General features: G+C 39.6%; 1 pseudogene; it reads left to right on the forward strand.

Annotated features, from left to right (window-relative positions):
- The first annotated feature begins 544 nt into the window (after window positions 1-544).
- Window positions 545-16830, forward strand: part of LOC100760108 — a 34800-nt pseudogene continuing 18514 nt past the window's right edge.

Consider the following 16830-nt stretch of genomic DNA (forward strand, 5'->3'; position numbering starts at 1 on the left):
ACCAGAAACATGATGGCCATGACAGGTGAGGCCTACATGTTGTCCTGCCCAGCAGGGTCGGCAGGATGGTGTACAACAGCCTGGAGTTTATACTGATATAGACTCCCTTGCCACCTGGCAGCGGGATCCCTGGCTATAGTCAAAGGCTCGAGATGAGGCAAGGTTCATCTTTTGATTTGGACCTCCTTGAAGGACCACTGTGGTCTGTGATACTACCAGAGTCCATGTTGGTGTCAGTGGTCCATTTCTGTTGCTCCAGACTGCGATGAAGTCTGAGATTCATGTGGACTTATGCAGTCTGTGCCCCTGTCCAATGGCTTGGTGACATCCTCAGGTTTTGCTGCCTGTGGGAGCTATGCTGGCTGATGGGAGTGGCATTCATAACCACCTGAGACCATGTTGAGGCTCATTGGTCTGTGTAGGCACTGAAGGCCATGTGTGGATCAGTGATCCTGATATGGTCAAGGGCTGTGTTGATGTCTGCAGTCTGTCTTACTACCAAAGTCCATACAGATGCCAAGGGTTGGGGCTGTCACCTGAAGCCATGTTGGTGTCTGTGGGTATAGTAGAGAAGGCCCTGCCCCTTGATAGCAGCTGCTTGTTGGCACCAGTGGTGAACTTGGGAGAACTGGCCATGCCCCTTGAAGGCCCACAATACTGCAGTGCAGGTGATGGCATTGGCTTGGGAGAGCTAGTACCACTCTGTTCCCGTCTCTGTCTTGGCTCTCCCCATCTGATGGATTCTAGCGTGGATGTAGGTAGAAAAAGACTCATCATCCCATGGGGGCACTGGACACTAGGAATTTGTCCATGCTCCAGTGAATTTATGGATAACACAAAATGGATTTGTTTTTGGTGGTGGGGTCATGGTGGAGGGGGCCAAACATGGGAAGATGGGAAGGTGAGCACGATCAGGGTGCATGATAGCCCAAATAATCAATAAAAATATTAAAGAGAACTTATTTGCTGAGTGGTGGTACCAAACACCTTTAATCCTAGCACTGGGGAGGCAGAGACAGGCATATCTCTATGAGTTCGAGGCCAGCCTGGTCTACTGAGAGAGTTCTATGGCTGCCTCCAAAGCTACAGAGAAACCCTGTCTCAAAACACAAAATGAAACAAACAAACAAAAAACAACGTATTAAGAAGGTTTGTTTGTTTGTTTGTTTCTCCAACTTTCTCTTGGAACTATGTTTCAAGGAAAATGCTTGCTTAATTAAGATTTATGACTAATTATTATTTTAAGTTAAACTTGATTTTACTGAGCAGGCAAAACCAAGAGGAACCACAAGCAGGACAATATTTCTTGCATATATTTGATATCAGTAGCAGCTCCTATTGTTACACTTCATATTTGGAGGCAGCTTGCATGACATACTTATTTTTAAAATCCAAGGTTGATCTATGTGAATCTTTAGTCCCTATTCTGGTCTGTCAGAAAAACAAAGTTAGCAGAATTCCTGTGACATCCTACTGTTCTAATGGCCACAGGAGTTCAAACTCTTCATCCAATGCCCTCATCAGGAAGCCAAAAACTCAAGAAGGCTAACAAATTTCTTGTCGGAAGCCACAGTTTAAGTCTGCATCAGGGATTCATGGTGGAGTCCCCATCATAGAAGGGAGCTTAGCCCAGGAGATGCAGAGACTGGAAATTGTAGTTTCAGTTACCTGTGGTCTACTGAAGTACGAAAACACCAAATGCAAAGTTCTAGAAATTATTTATTCATAACTTCAAATCAATTTCAGGATGGCATAATGTTTTGAGTGTTCCATCCATATTTTTTATTATTGCCACCTCTTTCTGAGCCTAGCTTATAAGGAATAGGTGTGTATGTGGGGAATGGTAAATGAAAAGTTTGGTATTATCTGGTTACCCTAAGCAGGACTAATAGAATATAACTGTGGATAAGGTGGACCGATCTTGGCCCATTTTCCTGGACTATTAGTTTTACTCTAAGATTCAAAAGCAACCAGGTAATTTCATTACAGTACCTAGTGACTGAAACTGCTTTTATACTAAAATGAACATAGTCACATTGTAGAGTAGGAGCTATTAAGTAAAACAGGAGAATCCAAAGAAATATCCCTATAAGGAAAGGACACAGGCGATCAAGCGGATGCCCTGACTGCCTTGGCCTTCATGACCTATGTCTGATGCTAACAAATGTTCCCTCGCCTTTTTTGAGAGACTCAAGACTCTCTGTGATGGACAGTCATAAAAAATTAATTAATAACATTGCTTATAATTATTCTGTTAAATGCTATTGTTTGATGTAAGAAGCATACTTTTGGTTTTCTATTGATATATAATTTAAAATTGTCTAAATGTTTGTTAATAGATAGTTTAATATAATCAGTTTTAATGTTTACCTCCAGCATTCAGACTTTGAGCCAATTTCAATGATTAATGTTCTTGATTAGAAGTGAGCCACTCAAATGAATGCAAGGCGGTCTTTGAAATGATGTGAACAGCCTGTTTCATCCTGATAGTATGGTTAAAGCTCACACTTCATTCTTAAATGTGGAGTTGTCATTAGGTACAGAAGCTCACCCAATCTTCTAGTAGGCTAGTAGGCTAGTAGACTGTCAGACTCTGGGTGGTCTTGGCAACTGTACCATATGAACTGTAATACACAATAGAGTGAGTTAGGATTTCTTTCTTTCTTTCTTTTTTTTTTTCAGTTTTAATTCTGAATCTTGCAACTCCCATTGGTTAAAACTGAGTAGAACAATAAAAGGCTATACTCATGTTCTGAAGCAAAGTTCTTCATGAATTAATGAATATAAATACTTGATAATTTTGTTTTGGTTTTTACATGTAGGTTGTTCATTTACTTAGCCAAACAAGCTCAGACTACAAAGAGTTCAAGCAGGGGGTGGTGCTGTCTGTCTGTGTGCCTTCTTTATTAACTATATTTCTAATTGAACCAGCCTTTAATAAGTTTTGGAAGAATAGCATATCATACCAGGTCATTTGCCATGGGTGTTAGGATGTAGCAGTTGTCAGCCATCCCACTAGACACAGCACCCTTTAAAATGCTGGGACTTGAGTGTTACATATATTTTTATACTTATCTATAAAATGCCCTAAATACAGTAAACACCCAAAAGCAACTATGGGTTTGAATTTTATAAGAAACATACTTCCTTAGAAGCCCAGAATAGAGGAGGAATGTCAAGCTCTGAGACATGTTTATTTTTTTTTTGAGTGGAGGCTGGTGATATGTGTAGTTTAGGTAGCTCAGGAAAGAGATCTCCTCAGGAACCATTTTTAATGTCAAGAAAAGTATTTTTTAAGCTAACTTTGTGTAACTATATTTAAATGATGATGATAATAAATTTTCCAATATGTAACCAGAATGACAGGCGAGCTGAGCTGTCTCTTATTTCTGGTTCATGAGTTACAATCTATATAGATTTTGGAAATACCCAAATACAGAATCTATAACCATAAAACAAAGTTCAGACTTAAAATATGCTGCTTTTCTCTCTGGTGTGAATGTTTCTCCCACCCCAGGCAGCCCAGCTACCTTCCCCTTCCACTATAATCTTGAGAAATCCCAGGAAGCCACAGCTATTCTCTGGGTGAGAACTATTGCGTTTCCAATGTGAGTTTCATTTGTAACTTAAAAGAAAGTCTTAATTTTTCTTTATATCATTTTTATACTGTTCCTTTTTCAGATTTTAAATCTTAACCCTTGTTGTACTCATCCTGGCCTTCTCTCTCTGCCATGAAGTGCTTTGGTTTCTTGCTGGCTTAGCCTTAATAAATAACATCAAGTTTTCCCCTCCCCCTTTCAGTCACACTCTCTTCCCACCCCTCCTTCTTCCTCCTCCATCTCCCCTGGTCTACATTCCCTGTCCCCTTTGGTAGCCCCTGAGATGACATTGCTCCTTGTTGAGTCTGTCTCATTAACACTGCTGCCTTGGCTCAGTGGTGGGGACAATCCGTCATGAGAAAGCTGAAGAATACTCCCCATTTGCATGCTTCTGTGCCAGAATGCAACTTTTTCTCAGCTGTTCTTTGTGTAATTTCCCCTTGAGCATTCAACTTTCCCATGAAGTCCTAGAAATCATACTATGGCTCTTCAACCCAGCCAAAACGCTCCTCATGGAAGCTTTACATGCTTGCTTCCTTCCCCCAGCCATTTCAGAGTTAGTTGCAAACAGAACAAATTAGTCCATAAAAAACAGGTTTTATCTCTTATTGTTTTGAAATGTAGGGCACATTAAATGAGCGATGCTGCTTTGAAAGTGCAGGGGTACACATTATAAGTGCAAATATATATTTATTTCACATGTCCCAAAGAGACCACCACACGAATAAATGTGAGGCAATCTCTGCTTGCCCCTCTCTTATTACTACAGTAGAGCACATTTTGTACTCCACACAGAGGACTGACTCCCTAGGAGTGGCACAGACTGTCTAGATGTGGCACTGGCTGTTCCTGTTGCTTCAGGAGTGGGAGCTTCCCACAGAACTCCAGGTCTGCTTTGTAGTGTTCGGAGGAATACAATTTATTAAATGAACAAATTAATTCGGAGCAGATAATCAGCTGCTGATTAAATAACAGGTCTTACATATATTTTTTTCTTGCATTAAAAAAAAAAATGACCATTACAACTCTGGGATGCACAACCTGTTACCAAGATGAATATCTTCCAGAAATTATGATGCACATAGTGTGCCTTTTGCACAGGTGACCCTTACTTCCCAAAGAGAGCACATCCACTGTATCGCATTAGATTAACAATTTATTACACATGCAAATTGTCTTCAGTCCTTTCAAAAGATATGTCATTATATGCAAATCAAGAGTCTTTATTTTCTCACATTGCTATCCTCCCTGGTCTAAAGACTGTAGGATTACTCTGTTTATTAAATTATCTCTGGTCTGTTGGTCACATGTGGTCCTTTGGATAAAATGATGACAGTGTTTTGAAAGTGTTTTAGTTATAACTACTTAACATCTTAGCTGATTTCGTGAGCATTTGGAAGGAAAAACATGAATTTAGAATGAGAGAAACAAGAAATAGCCACCTTAATCTCCCTGAGCACCAAAAAGAATTAGAATAACTCAAAGATAAGCCCTGCCCTAACCCCAGGGGGAAATGAAGTTCCTAAAATACAAAACTTTCCTTGTGAGCTGCTCTCTCACAGGGTGATTAGAGTTGCGTCGCAGATTTCTTTGGTAATAATTGACTGATTTTCCTGGGGCACACAGCCCAGGTCTCCTGGCCCCACCACTTTTCCCCCAATGCCGGTTCATCTGTAACTGTTGTCTAACCTTTCCCTTAATCCATCTCTTCTTGAGCTGATGGGAACTGCTTTTGCTCCTCTGGCGGAGGTAATGAAACAATCTTCTTATTCACTTGGTTCCTTGGGGCCAGCCACATGCAACAACAACAACAGAAAAAAAAAAAAAAAAAAAAAAAAAAAAAAAAAAAAAAAAAAAAAAAGCCAGCACCCTGATTAATGGCTGCTAATTAGCAATGTTAATGACCAGGTGTCCAGAAGCAGGCAGCTCCTCTCAGCATGGAGTAGGCTCAATGAGGACCCTGCAAATCCTTTCCGTGACCCTGCCCCTCAGCTGGCAGTTAGGAAACCCGCTCACTGTTCCCAGGAGAGGCCCAAGAGGGAACCCAGGCCTGGACCCAAGCCTCAACCTACAGTCTAGTGGGTCTTCCGTGAATTACAATGAACATTTCTGGACCCCCAAAATGCTCAAAGGCAATGGAGTGAGGCGACACACTCAAACCCTCGTTTGTCAGGAGATTATTTCAGGTCCCTAAGTGGAAACAGAAGTTACTTTTCATGATTCCTTGCACATTTGTTTCCGATGAGGTATTAGCTCCCATGTATCTTTGCAGTCCTTATTATTCCCGTATAACACTTAGAATGAAGCTCCCTCTCCGCTGTTCAGCACAGGTGACAGAATATGGCTTCAGCTCACTGCGGCTGGAACCCGGCTCTGAAAAGTGAGCCCATCTTGAAAAATCTTTCCTGATTAGAATGGCAAGTGCTGTTAGCTTTGATATTGGAGTCAGAGAATTATTTTACCTTTGGAACAAATCAACAGAACAAAACCAAGTGCTTTATTCAAAGACCCCAAAATTATTTTACTAATTAGAGTAGGCTCCTTTTTAAACGCTGATGAGAAGGTTGAAAAGTGACAAGTCTTTGCAGATAATTAACCATCGACTGTGTTGCCAATTGGTGACAGACTGATTCTGTCTATGAGTTACACAATTGTTCATTTTCTCTATACTGCAAAATAGCCTGTGCTTTCTCCAAGAGGAGAGAGAGCAAGAGCAAGGCGGGGTGGTGGTGGTGCAGAGTGCAAGAAATACACTAAAATGAAAGAAATCATGCCACAGCATTGTTTTGTTTTTTACATGTTTTCTCCCCTGTATCTATCTAGTTCTATATCTATCTCTCAGGTTAGGATAGCATCTTGGTTGATTTACAAAGCACTTAAGTAAGTTATTAAAGGAACTTACGTTGGATACTATTGTGATCTATTTCTTTCAATTACTTTTTGAAGAACATATAATTTGCTGGAATGGAGCACGATAGATGAAGAAAAGCAAAATTTTCAAAAAATTATTATAATATGGTATTGGGAATGGTGGGTATGCCTGTAATGCCCCACTGAGAAGGTAGAGGCAAAGATTGTAATTTGAGACTACCCTGGGCTACATATTAAGACTATCCAAAACAAACAAAAACCTGTACTTGCCTAGCATGCTCAAGACCCTGGTGATTTTTCTGACACCAAACAACTGTGTGTGTGTGTGTGTGTGTGTGTGTGTGTGTGTGTGTGTGTGTGCACGAATAGGTTGGTGGTAGCTAACAAGTCCAAGTAAAATTTGGCAAGCAGTGTGTCATAATTTTACTTCCAAGTGACAGCAAGGCCAAACAATATTACCCCATAATCTACAAAATGAGGTATTTATATCTCACCTTCTGTTGCAATAGTATTATAGTATTTGGAATAATTTGGAGGGAAGAGAGTTGTCATATTTAGAACTCTATATAATTTCATCACAGAAAAGTATCCTCACAGGGGCTCTCAGGCAATTGCTATGTGCAACATGCTCAGTCCCATGGAGAATTAACCAAATTATCATGTTGCCATGTTGCTAGACACCTTTATATGCAGGTACATTTCATAATGTTTTGGAAACTGCATTTTACAATGAATGATCTAGTTCAATGTGTGAAATGTTCTACAGTTGCATATTATGACAGCTACTGTTGGAGTAATAACTCTTCATTAAACAGGAATGGATGGAGAGAAATGCCTAGAATGAACCATTCCATGGTGAGAATTCCTAACACTAAAGGGAGGGCACAGGCACAACTATCTTGACCCTTCCTACACAGTAGACTGAGGTTTCGTTGAGGATTGGGCTATACCCCTCCATCAGTGCCTTACCCTGTTCTGTCTCCTCTTTATATACCACAGAACAGATATAAGGAGCCGAAGAACAGAGTGCACTGAAAGGCGCAGTGTCCAATCAATTCATCATTAGCAAAGGTTAGCCTTCACACAGGGCGGTAGAACAGTGATGTCATCTCACCTGAGTACAGACAGTCCCTAGACCCATATCTATGGAAATGGGAACAGAGACCTGGTTTAGTATATTCAGTAAGGACTCGTGGAAACTTAAAATCTGTCTCTTGCTTTTTATACATTCCCCCCTCTGTTTTGTAAAAAAAAAAAAAAAAAAAAAAAAAAAAAAAAAAAAAAAAAAAAAAAAAAAAAAAGTCTAAAAGATTATTTCTTTTTTTTAAAAGATTTTATTTATTTATTATGTATACAACATTCTGCTTCCATATATATCTGCACACCAGAAGAGGGCACCAGATCTCATAACAGATGGTCATGAGCCACCATGTGGTTGCTGGGAATTGAACTCAGGACCTCTGGAAGAGTAGTCAGTGCTCTTAACCTCTGAGCCATCTCTCCAGCTCTAAAAGACTATTTCTTTTCCAAAATATTTTGACTCTTACTTTGGACGTATTAGCATTCATTCTATGTAAAAACCTGTCCATTTAAAGATTTAAAATATTTTACTTACTTTTTCACTATTTTAGTTTTATGGCTTGAAGTTCACACGTAGATATAAATACACACTGACTTAAGAACAGAATGCATAAGCTTTTGGTAGCAGGGGAATTAACTAAACTTACTGATAGTCAAAGTTAAGAAGTATGGAGTTCAGGAAAAGTGTAGGTGTTGTTGATTTCACTTTTATTTTTCAGCTTAGGAAGTACAAATTTCTTCTAAAAAGTGAACAATAATTAGCAGAAAATAACAACCTTGCTTCAGACGATGTTTTGCAGCAATTAGCCAAAGAAAAACTAGACCCTGTACAGAATGTCCCTTCCATTGTGTGCACAGGAGCAGTTGTCCCTTGACTCCTTGCCTCACCTACCTTGGTTGTTTTGTTCAAGGGGCAGAGACAGAGCAAAAGCACTTAGGTAAATTTAGCCTGTTATAAGAGCAAATGAAGACGGCTGTGTAGCGTTCTTACCTGTTGTAAGAGCAAATGAAGATAGCTGTGCAGTGTTCACCCTTTTCTCCACCTACCCATCCATTGTTTACTAGTCAACGCACTGAAAAGCCTGTGTAAGCATCTCTCCACAGCCGCTTGTCCATTGAGTCAAATAACATGGCGTCCATAATTTAAAGTTTGTAGTTTAAGAGAAAGCAAGAATGGAAGTGAAACAGGCCATCGGTGAAGCACTGAGCAAGTATGTGAAGTGAAAGGGATGACAAACACTGATGTTGTCAGTCATTTAATAGGTACAGATAGTTTTATGTTCATCCTTGACCAGGGTGTTTCACAAGCAAAGACATTAAAGATATTAAAAAATATGTATTTTTGTAAATTACTGTTTTCAGTTGAGAAGTGAACTTTTTTTTAATTTGGTTTGTGGAGGCAAGTGCATGGGACCCAAAGCATATTGCTACTGGGTCCTTGTTGAAAAACACAACATCAGTGAGGCCACAACAGCACCTCAGATTGATTGGCCATAAGGGTTCCCTCTCCAGTCCTTCCCACTCTGTCTTTACCTCCATCTGTAGTATTGAGACTAATGCCAAAGTTAGTTTTTGAAGAATTAGTCAACTGTCAATGGTATAAGAGTCAGGAGACACGCTAGAGGTAAACACGAGGAAGGGAGCCCTACCTTGGGGTGTCATTATGACCTAGAGGAAGTCTCCAAAACTCCCCAAATGTATCTTGTTTCTCATTTGTCATTCAGCAGAAGGTAGTATAGGGAAAGGGGCTGATTTGGGAAAGCCTGTTAAAATCACCAGGGTTCAGACTAGGCAAATGGTGCCTACAGTCTACTTGATAAATGGTCTGTTCTATTCACCTTGGGGTGCAATACAATTTTTGTTACACAGACTTGATTTGATATCTGAAAATATTGAATCTATTTCTTTTTCTGATCCAAGGACATTGCCAATGCTAAGCAAATTCTCTTCCTAAGCTACAGCCCAGTTTTGTTTTTTTTGTTTTGTTTTGTTTCCTTTTGGTGATGCTGGAGATTGCACCTCAGACCTTTACACATGCCAAGCAACTGTTTTACCACTGAGCCACATTTCCAACCCTGTTGAGGCTCACTGCTTCCTAGACTGGTCTTAGGCTTTTAAACCTCCTACTCCAGCCTCCTGATTAACTGAAATAATAGGCCTATGCCACCTGAACTGATGTAGAGCCTACATTTCAATCAAAGTTTTCTGACATTGGTGTCTTGGCTTTGTATATGATTTTTGGAAAAAGTAGATTCATGTTTTTGAAATCTGAGTTAAACAATAGGTTTTGAAAGTCTGAGTTAAATAAATTAAGTTGGATGATTATAATATTTTGAAATATCTGAGAAGTGAAGAAGATAAATCTTGGCTATCAACTCTGTGGTGGTTATTATGTCAATGATTCTACACACTGTAATTAATCCTTATAACTTCTAAATAAAGTAGTATTATTTATGAATTATAGACACAAAGGTTCAAAAAGTCAAGTAAATAGACACAAATCCTAAGTCTAGACACCAAGTGATTCAGAGTAGGTCCCATGACAACAGGCCAGTGTATTGTGTTGTTGCAGCTCCCTGCTGTCTGAAAACATTTAGGAAGAGTATTATTGATGTTCTTTTCCTTTGGGTGTTACACTAACCCTGAGTTAGGTGAAGTTGATTTTTGTCACCCATGTACTTACCATTCCCTCAGTTTATATGCATATGAGTTCTAGTGGTTAGGTATATGTATGACCATCCATGGTCTTGCATTATAATCATGAAACATTGTTCTCATACAGCTAGTGATGCCTAGAAAGGCAGAACCTGTTAATGAGGCACTTGGCTAAAATCTTTGAAACATCAAAGAAAAGGTTTTATAATTAGTAGATCTCTTCACCTCCAAGATAAGCCTTAGAAGGAATATGGCTACTGACAGAGTTTTGGACCAGGTACTACTGAAGTCAAGTTATACTTGGAAGTACCAATCCTTCAGTCTCTCCTCATGAGTCACTCACAGTAAGCCTAGATTGTGATCTCCTCAGAGGAATTCCTAGCTTATGACACCCAGACTCTCAAGATACTATAACTGAAGTCCTTAGAAGACACTGCACTTTTATATCTGCACCATATGACAATTTCTTTCAGCACTCTCTATACTTATAGTGGTGAAGGACTTTCAATGTGAGGAGACCCCTTAAAGGTATCAGATAAGTACACTGATAGACACTAATGCAAGGTGATGGAAACACTGGCTCCAGGTGGTTGCCTTTTGAGAAAGAGGCCACAAGAAGTTGCCTGGACCATGATGGACCTATCTGAAGAGAACAAAAAAAAGTCTCAATGGCCATGGCCAGCTAGGGACACATTTGTGGCTTCTTGTGAGCATCCCAAGGATTATCTTCCTTTTGAGATTCTTGATAGATGATTCGTTTTCAGTGTTCAAGTGTGGGAGCAATTGCAAGATCTTCCACAATGGTAATAGTCAATATTATAGCCATTACTCACAACAACTCTATTAACTTAAATATAATTATCCAATTGGTTTGCCAAAATGCAATATTTTGAGTGCTCCTTAACAACAGGCAGTTGATAATCTGTCCACTGGAAAGTATAGGTCGGAAATGTTTCCATTATCAAAGAAGGTTCCATTGGAAAGAGCCTGAGCATATATGTGGGAAATAGCAATATAGCAAGATTAGTTTACTGGAAAATGATAAAGATACACAAGACTTGACATTTTGGACTGGAGATTTAGCTCAGTTGGTATAGTGATTGTCTTTTAATCATGAAGACCTGAGTTTAAATTCCATAACCCACAGAAAAAACTCAGTCATGATGATGCACACTTGTGATCCCAGTGCTGAGAAGACAGATCTCCACCTAGACTAGTTAGAGAATTCCAGACACTCTCTCCAAATAATAATCATAACAATATTGATGATGAAGATGATAATTCAATGATACCCCAGGAATGACACTGGAAGTTGCACTCTTTTGTTGGTATACATGTACACCTGCACACATATGTTCATACAACACACTCACACGCATGTGCACACATAGGCACAGACACGCATGTACACACACAGTCACAGGAAAAGAAAGAAAAAAATGATTTCACATTTTGAAGACTTGATTGTCTTGGAAGATCTTTAGCAAAAGAAAATTAAGTGGTAAACACACGTTTGAATACTTGGCAAATCCACAATAGCAATTGTATCCAATTGTCTATGACTTCAAATGTGATAGATACTACACTAATCCTGTTAAAAAATATAGATTCACTCAAGTGGATGACATTACATCACCATTTGAGGGATGGGGAAGTGATAAGAGTGAGGTTGACAACTAGATGCATCTTGAAAAGGAAGGTAGATCAAAACAGTGGCTAAGTGTGCCTCACATCTTGACTGTGTCACCATTATTCCACACAAGGCAATTTTACAGGGTTACTCAGGAGAAGCTTTGGAGGTACATTACAGACTGGAAATGGAGGAGTTGAAAGGCTGTTCTTAAATGCAGAAAAGGCTGAAAAATCCCTTTATGTGTTGTCTCTGTGTGTGGACATTGGTGTCTGTAAAATAGTAATCACAGATGTAACTATACATACTGTTCACCAGTCTTAATTTTTAGTGTGTTTGCATCCATATGCATCCATTTATGACAGCAACAGTCAGACTCCAAGCCAATGAGACTGAGGGGAGGGGCTGTGTAGCTAGACAAGGACAAGTACTGTATAATTCTGTTGGTAAAACTTCCTGCTTCAACCGCAATGAAAGGAGAAACACATTGGTTATGAGGAAAACCCAAATGGGCTAAATGTGATGATTTTTTGGAACCTTTCCAGTTTGTAAAGTAGGTTTTAAAGTTCTACAGATGTTATGAGGAAATTCTGGGGCCAGAACTTCATGTTTGACTTATAGACTAGAAATCAAATTCCCAATGCTTTACTGTGTGTAAGATGTGTGAGTGGGAATAGGCACGCTCTATAATGTGCTTACTCAATGGCTTTACAAATGGTGCTTTACTACCCATCCATCTCAGTTAACATCACAAAGGATGATCATGATCAACACTGAAAGCCACATCCTTATTGGCGATGCTACCATGTCACACCCTAAGCACTGTCTTCTTTCTATCTTCCTGTGTGGAGGCTGAGTTTTCATGAATTCACAAATACTTAGAAGGTGCTAACTCTTATGTCTGTAATTTTTAAACAAAGAAAAACAATGTGAAAAACAAAAAATTGCATTATTAATGATGGCCTTTAGCTCTCAAGTAGAACTAATTCTAAAGTTCAGTTCTTTTTCCAATTTCTAATGAGTGTTTTTAAAAGGATTAAGTATGAGCTCATGGTTTTTAAAAATGAAAATACAACTAATATTTTAAGTTTAGCTTAAAATTGCTTCCCAGATTATGCTGTTAGCCGAAACATTAAAATCTTACTACTATTTTTTTGGATCTGTTTAAGTGTTACCTTAACAAATTGGCTTGTAATGTGTAGCCTTTTTATTGTAATGACCCTATCTGAAATTTCCTCTTAGATGCTCATAGCTATAATCCTGCCTTTGTTGTCCCTCTACCCATCTTAAATATTGTAGCATTATGGAAAATTCCTTGACACAGGCTGACACAGATCAGAGAACATTTGCAGTCCTTAGACTGCAATGTTCACTTTTCTTGAGGGACTGCTACATTTAGAGTGTGGTTGCTTGCCTTTTTCCCTGCCTGAACTGTCTCTAACTTTGCAACAGCTTCAGAACTCTCAGACATTCTAGATCATAACCAAGCATCCCACAGAACCTGCCAGAGTTCGGACTTGAACCCCAGGCTCTCTTTTTAGGAATTAGCAGTGGTCCAAGATATTGGTTTGTTTCTTAGCTGCATAATAGACACACCAAATCTTGGTTTAGTAAAAGTTTAAACCATTTGAGAAGTAGATAGCTACCTACTTTTGTATAGAATCTACTCCTTTTAATGGGGTCCAAAAATTGTTTTAACAAACACATAGATACTGTATTCAATAGAATATTATGAAACTAGAAAGAAGAACACTTTGGGGATGATTAAATTCGATGCCCTTGTCTGTCAGGTGGAGAAAGTGATAGTTAAAGGAGTGTTACAGGGCCCCACAGCTTAGGCACCTCTAATCCAGGTGGCATGACCTCCAGACAACCCTCTTCCTTCTGTTATTTCTAGTGCAGTATACACTTCCCAGACGACAGTCAGGTGTTCAAACAAGATCCAAATATGGTTGATAGCTATTGACTCTTGTTCTAATCGGTGTATGGGTGGTTGGGACATTGACAAGGCATAAATATTTGCCAAAGAATCGTGAGTAAACTCAGCTGGACATAATCTTGATATGCAAATGATAGAAAATATGAAACATGAAGAAAATAGTTTCTTTCAGTTTGCTTCTTTATAATTAAAAAAAAAATGATAAAGCAGTGAGGTGAGACAAGCCTTGTGAGAAAACAGCACTCTTCCCAGCCTCTCCTCTCTCTGGACTACTGCATCTGGAAGTAGGACCTTGATAATCCTTGCAAAGAATGAGGAGAAAGAAACCTGCTTGCTGACAGCAACCTCCAGACAAATGAAAACCTGGACTATGCCCTGAGAGTTTTAGGTAATCCAGTCTCATAATTTGATTTGAGAAGAGCTACTCCAGGCTGCTGTGTAATTACGGCAGCATTCAGTGGGCTGGCTTCTGCTGCCTCGGCGAGTTCTACTTCATTGCCCTTTATACCAAAGCTCCTGTTGATGAGAGGGCGGAAACAGTAAGTGCAAATGAAGCAATTAGCAGGTGGGGAATGCTACCACTGTTTAAGGCTAACATACAATCTTTATTGGTACTTATTAAGTAGGTGTCTACAGCTTGGAGACAAAAGGAAATATTGCAAGCCACAAAAAGGAAGAGTCCAGGAACACAAAGAATAAGGGGAGCTTTTAAAAGCAACTTACCCATTTTGCATTTTACAAATCTGATCCCAAGGCTAGTTTCCAAAATGATGTTAAGCCCCCAGATCACTTATATCACAGTGCATGACAGTCTCAAGTATGAGTTGATGTCATTCAGTATTCTCTTCTCCTTCTGAGCTACTCTACTATCTCGTGAGTTAACTTGAAAAATGTTTTCCATAGTTGCTGTTTTGAGGTTGGGCTGTAGTTAAACCCACCAACAGGGGGAGGCAGGGAGAACTGCAAATCTTGGCAGAATCCAGACCCTCTAGCACCTAGCTCCAGAGCTGAGAGTGCCCATTAAGGATAAGAAACGGGCAAAAAAGGAGGGAGGTAGGAGAGTTTTGAATGGTTTGAAATCCTAGTATATGATGTTGAACGTGAGCAAAAAGCAGCCTACAGTTTCTGTCTTGCAGAGTGACTGTACAATTGGCTCTGCTGGCTTGTCTGAAAATGGTTAACAAACTGTCCTGAAAGTGGCCATCCTTGTTCTCAATATATAGTCTTTTCTTGCTCTTGCCTTGTTTGGGGTATGTGGGTACTTACGCAAGGTACGTAAGATTGCCATGCTTGGAGCAGGCCCAAGGAGATTCTGGCCTAGTATTTCGTCCTCAAATGACTGTTCAATTACTGCTCTGACGATGGCCATTTCTGCTCCCTTAGCAGGACGTAGTTTCCAAGATGCGGAATGGCTTTTCAGACAGCTCACTAGATAAAAGCACGGAAGGCTGCAGAGAGAATTAAATGTTTTGGCTTTGCTTTTAGAGAGTGGTGGGAGGGCCCGTGCCTAGGTAAAGTTTAGGGATTGGTTGGGACAGTTGCTGTGCCATTGAGTGGCTACAGATGTTTCCATCCTCAACCTTCATCTTGGTAAAGTACAGTCTTGTTGACAGCCTAGTTTTAATGTTCAGTGTAGCCTTATTCACATCTATTTTCTTCTTGTCTATCCTTCTATCTCTTAGCAACTACTTAAGGCCAATCAAGAGAATCAAAAATAAAATGTTATGGGCACCGATATTGAAGAAAATGTTTATTTTACTCTTTCAAAGTAACTGCATGCTTGGACAGGACAGGACAACATTTCAGGCAGACCGAAGGCTGCATGTGCTGGTGATCGGACCTTGAAGTGTCAACTGCAGGACATAATTGACCTTAGAAAGCAGAGCCAAGTGTACAAGATGGTGGTCAGGGCTCTGTTACCTTTCAGTGATGTCAATAAATATTGGAATAGGCACATCATGAAATGTTTTGAAAAAAAAATATATGGTCAAAATAGTGTTATTTTAGGGTCAACCTCACACTCATGAACTTCCATCATCACCACAGTTCTGCATGTGAGAAAACACCAGAATTCTCAAATAACAAATCATAGGCCAGAATTTCATAACATGTAGAATTTCCACCTGTGTTCTCTATCATTACTGTCGTCATCTCCACAATCACCTGCACCTCCTCTGTTAGTCACAGTACTTCCTGTTTTCAGATTCTTAAACACAGTTCTTCTCATCAGCCTTGTGGATCTCACAGCTGAGACTGCATCATGATCATGCAGACAAGGAGACTGGAGAAGTGAGTAGCTATTTAGGGGGATCCTTGTGTCTACTCAATCTTAGTCAGAAATTGTCTCCACTTGTTACCAATGTCAAGATACAAATGCAAGAAAGTGGAACTTGTTTCATTGATTATTAAGCTTTTAGGAAATATTAGAATCCCTTTAAAATTATTTATACCCACTCTGGAGACTGGGAATCCTGGCACTTTGGAAACATGGCAGCTGGCAAAATGGGATATGAAGAACACAATCCAGCCTGTCACTGTCCTTTTTACATCCTTTCTCTGTGGTATCAGATTGCAAAATAAGGCAATGAACAACCATGGATAGACAGACAACTTGGTGACCCTGACTGCTGAACCCTGTAACAGCGCTTCGGTAGCAACTCCTGAGGGTACCTCTCCTCTATGAGACCCTACTTCCTCCAGGGAATAAAAATTGGATGGCATTTTAAAAAGGTCCTCAGGAGTGTAATGCTTTGATAACATGCCCCCCCCAAGAATTGTCTAGAATGGTACAGCAATTCTGTTCCCAGCTCATTGCCCATCTCAACTCCTAAAAACTCATTTGCCTCCATGTGTAGAATGTAGCTCAAACTGATCGGTGCACTTTAAATGATATAAAAAACTATTCTAAGATTATAGCCACTGGCAGTCAGGATGGCTGGACAAAAATTGCTTTCTCTTAAGCATCATCAAATTACAATACTTATGAAGGCCTAAAATAGTAAGAAGCAAAAGTAACTACTGCAGGTTTTCGTAATAAAGGGAAACATTATTTTTTA

The sequence above is a fragment of the Cricetulus griseus genome (genome assembly GCF_003668045.3).
Source record: "Cricetulus griseus strain 17A/GY chromosome 1 unlocalized genomic scaffold, alternate assembly CriGri-PICRH-1.0 chr1_0, whole genome shotgun sequence".
NCBI lineage: Eukaryota > Metazoa > Chordata > Mammalia > Rodentia > Cricetidae > Cricetulus > Cricetulus griseus.